The sequence below is a fragment of the Ixodes scapularis genome, unplaced genomic scaffold (genome assembly GCF_016920785.2).
Source record: "Ixodes scapularis isolate PalLabHiFi unplaced genomic scaffold, ASM1692078v2 PGA_scaffold12__126_contigs__length_90152505, whole genome shotgun sequence".
NCBI classification, from domain to species: domain Eukaryota; kingdom Metazoa; phylum Arthropoda; class Arachnida; order Ixodida; family Ixodidae; genus Ixodes; species Ixodes scapularis.
The window spans coordinates 7561102-7564687 of record NW_024609838.1 but is presented as its reverse complement, the minus strand read 5'-3'; the positions used below and the strand labels follow the sequence as shown (position 1 = coordinate 7564687).

General features: G+C 42.6%; 1 non-coding gene across 1 annotated transcript; it reads left to right on the top strand.

The window, feature by feature from the left end:
- The first annotated feature begins 516 nt into the window (after nucleotides 1-516).
- Trnas-cga lies at nucleotides 517-598 on the top strand. Its single transcript has one exon. It is a non-coding gene; the product is annotated as a tRNA-Ser (tRNA).
- Nucleotides 599-3586: the final 2988 nt, after the last annotated feature.

Sequence of the window (3586 nt, the reverse complement as noted above, 5' to 3'; positions counted from 1 at the left end):
AAAAGAAAGAAAAATTACCGCATCTCCACGTGGTGAATGATGTTGATTGGGGCGACGATCTGGTGGTGCTGATTATACTGATTTTATTGTTCATAGGTAGTGCTGATGGTGCTGATCTTTTTATTGCTCATAGGTAGTGCTGAGTTCCGGGTTGCGTTTCGACTTCATTATTACTGCTTTATAGTCGGTGAAATGCAGAGCCAGTGGTTCTTCTAGCGGACCAGCTAGGATCCGATAAAACCCGTGGGAACGCATCTCCACCGCTTAAGTCAACGGTCCATGTCAGAAAGAGAATGTGTGGTATGGAACGTGGCTATATACGCATTTCAGCATTTGACCGCAGTGCCCTCTCGTCTATAAACGTTGAACCAATCTGCAAAGTTTAACGCGATTATATACGCATTTGACCGCAGTGCCCTCTCCAGTATAGACGTTGAGCGGCTACATGCAACGTTTCATCCATGACATCCCCAGCTCTTGAGTTACTACCACATCTCAGAGCCCCCTGCTCGTCCCGCTGTCGTGGCCGAGTGGTTAAGGCGATGGACTCGAAATCCATTGGGGTCTCCCCGCACAGGTTCGAATCCTGTCGACTGCGCAAACATTTCTTTTTCTTTTTGTAAGAAGACAGATGGGATGGCAATCAATGTGAGCACGGACGCCGGACAAGGCTAAACCCTGTGGAGCTTCGCCCCTAAAAGAACTTGATGTTGTTTTAACGCCGCATCAACGGAGGCCATAGTACGTCAAGATATGAAAGTTAATTCGAAAAACATGTGCATATCCTTAGACTGGAAGTGCTGGCGCTTACGTAGTCTAGATTAAAAAGAAGTAAAAAGTGTCGACGTCATGTGTGCTCAATCGGCACCGCAGTGGAGCCATAAATTTCGGCGAAAGCCCGAAAAAGGCCTCGGGACCACGAAAAAGAATACTCCGCGTTTCGATTATATAGCCCGCGAGGAAGAGCTTATTCAGCCCGGCGAACGATAAGGAGAGAAGGTAAGGACTGCGCGTAATCAGTTCATTTCGTCAAGACGGCACATCTCAGCTTCGCCAGACGGATGTTTCAATTCTCGAGAACCCAGATATGCCTCGAGCACTTGCTGCGCGAACCTAAAAATAAAGCCGCTGGCGCACTCGCGCCGAGATCCGCATTTCGGGAACGCGTTTTGATTAAAACCCGAAAGAAATGAGAAAAGCCCTCGAAAAAAAAAAAAAAAAAGTTCAGATATCCACGGTAGCTCGTCAGGGAGATGGAGGCTCTTAAAAACAGCGGGGAAAAATAAAGACGCGAGTTTTATCAAGTAAACATTACCGCTGAGAAAAGGGATCTGCGCGTTTCTTAAGGAAAAATTTAATCCGCGGAAAACCGCGTCATTTATTTGGGCTCCACCAAAGAACCGAGAAATTCATTTTTCGGCAGCATCCCGGAATGGTTTCAGCCTTCGAAGGATAGGTTTTCTAATTGGCAATCGAGGCGGAAGTCACTCGTTGGGAACCGAAACAAACCAACCTTCTTTCCTTGCGTTGGGTCCACGCATGGGTTTTCTTCGTACACCCGTGAGCGATATGAAGGTGAACAGCCGTCTTCTTGTTTTTGACGTTCCTGCAAGTTTTGGAACAAGTTCTGTTCCAGAAGAGGGCTAGAACGCAAAGTTTAGACCCCAAGCCACGTACCATTTGAGACGTTGAGAGTTAATAGAGAGTTTTAGTAGATCGTTCCCATGACTCCGATAACGATATCCCGATACTCCGCCACCGCCTCCCTTGCGCATGCATAGTATCGTTATCGGGGCTATCGGGGGTATCGGAACGATCTACTAAAACTCTCTAATATAGCTTTAGGGAGCCGTAAAACAGGCAAGAAACCAGGTATAAGGCGTTAACCTTCATAATGCTGGCGGGTGTACCTGTTGGAAACAAGGCATCACGATGATAAAGTATTAAAAAATATCATGGTCTTGGGTTAGCACACTTTAGACCATTCAGAAGAAGAAAAATTATACAATGTGGCTCACTATAAACCCCAGGTTGGTGCCTTTCTATAACAAAAAAATAGCACTGCAATAAAAAAGCGCGAATTTTTAAAGGTCTTATTTTGCCCCCGCCGATGTAATGAATATCTTCGAAATAACCATACAAATTGGTGACACAGTGCGAAACAAAAAGAGACAGACTCCTTGTTTAATGCACGCTGCATCACCAGTTTTTAAGATTCATGGCCAGTTGATACCCACGACCACGAGGTTTCTGCAGAATCAATTCCATATGATGGCACTTTGTTCATATTCATTTTCCATAACCACAGAAATCTCCCATCATTACATACGGAAGTTCTATGGAGTAGTAGGCACCGTTCTTAACGCTTCTAAACTTGCCACCAATCATAACCTATTTTATTTTTTCTCTTTGTGATGGTTTTCTTTCCGATCGGAAATTGGATACACCAAAAGCAAAATCAATTATAAGGTCGTAAATTCCAGGCACAGCCCTATTACGTTGTGATTGCTTTTTGCGATTTCCCTCGAAAACAATTTGCGACACTGTAGGTATCTCGTAAGCCATTCAAATGCTAAAAAAAAAAAGAAAAAGAAAAAAAAAAAAAACGCCGATTGCGGATGTGGGATTAATATGCTAAATTTTATATATTACTCCCCGTCTATGCTACTACAATTTTATCAACTTAGTGTCTTTCGTGAGTGCCTGAAGAGTCTCTCTAGCGAAATTCGCTTGCGAGCAATCAAAGTAAATAATTGTGTTGCGTGCAGGGTAAAAAACAAATTCATGAACTTAAAAAAAAACAAAAAAACTGATATATTGAATTTAAATTAGATGTTTTGTTTAAATCAACTTTTATAAAAATCACTTTTATATATTAAAACCTCGCAGACTCAATTTTCGACGTGGCCTAATAACTAAAAATTGTGCGGAAGTGTATTTACTATAACTTTACTTAAGCCTTAAAACAGAGCTCGATATGAAAAGCTCCTTATACATACTACATTACATTTTATGTTGGGATAAGCAGTGGTTGTTTCTTTAGTAATCAAACTTTATTTTCCATTGTACATAAACAAAATATGACCAGCCTTTAAGTTTTTATTATACAAAAATGGCAGTAAAATAGTTTTTGTCCCATAAACAACCAAGAACAAAAAACTATTACAAAAAAGAAGGTACCCATACAAAGCAAAAGAAGCCACTTCATTGGCTGGTGACTAAATTATATTTCGGTGCAGTTTTCATTCAATAGTTTGTAAAGGAAAACGAGCTTAGCTTTCTCAACGCCCAAGCTATTGCAGAGCTTGGAGTGCACTAACCCGAACGACGAGAACATCCTTTCAACTCCATCCGTCGATGGAGCCACCTCTGAAACTGCTGTCGACTCTCCGAGAGCACTGCCCTGACATCTCTACCAGTCTATAGGCTTAACACCACTTCTCAGCACCTCTTCACTGAACAGGGTTGTGGTGAACGCTAAAGACCCCCGGGCTTGAAACCTCACGAGTGTGGGCAAAGAACCTGTCCAGGAGTAGGCTTCCTCTGCGTATTTAAGAGGATCAAGCATGACGCTCAAAAAGAACGC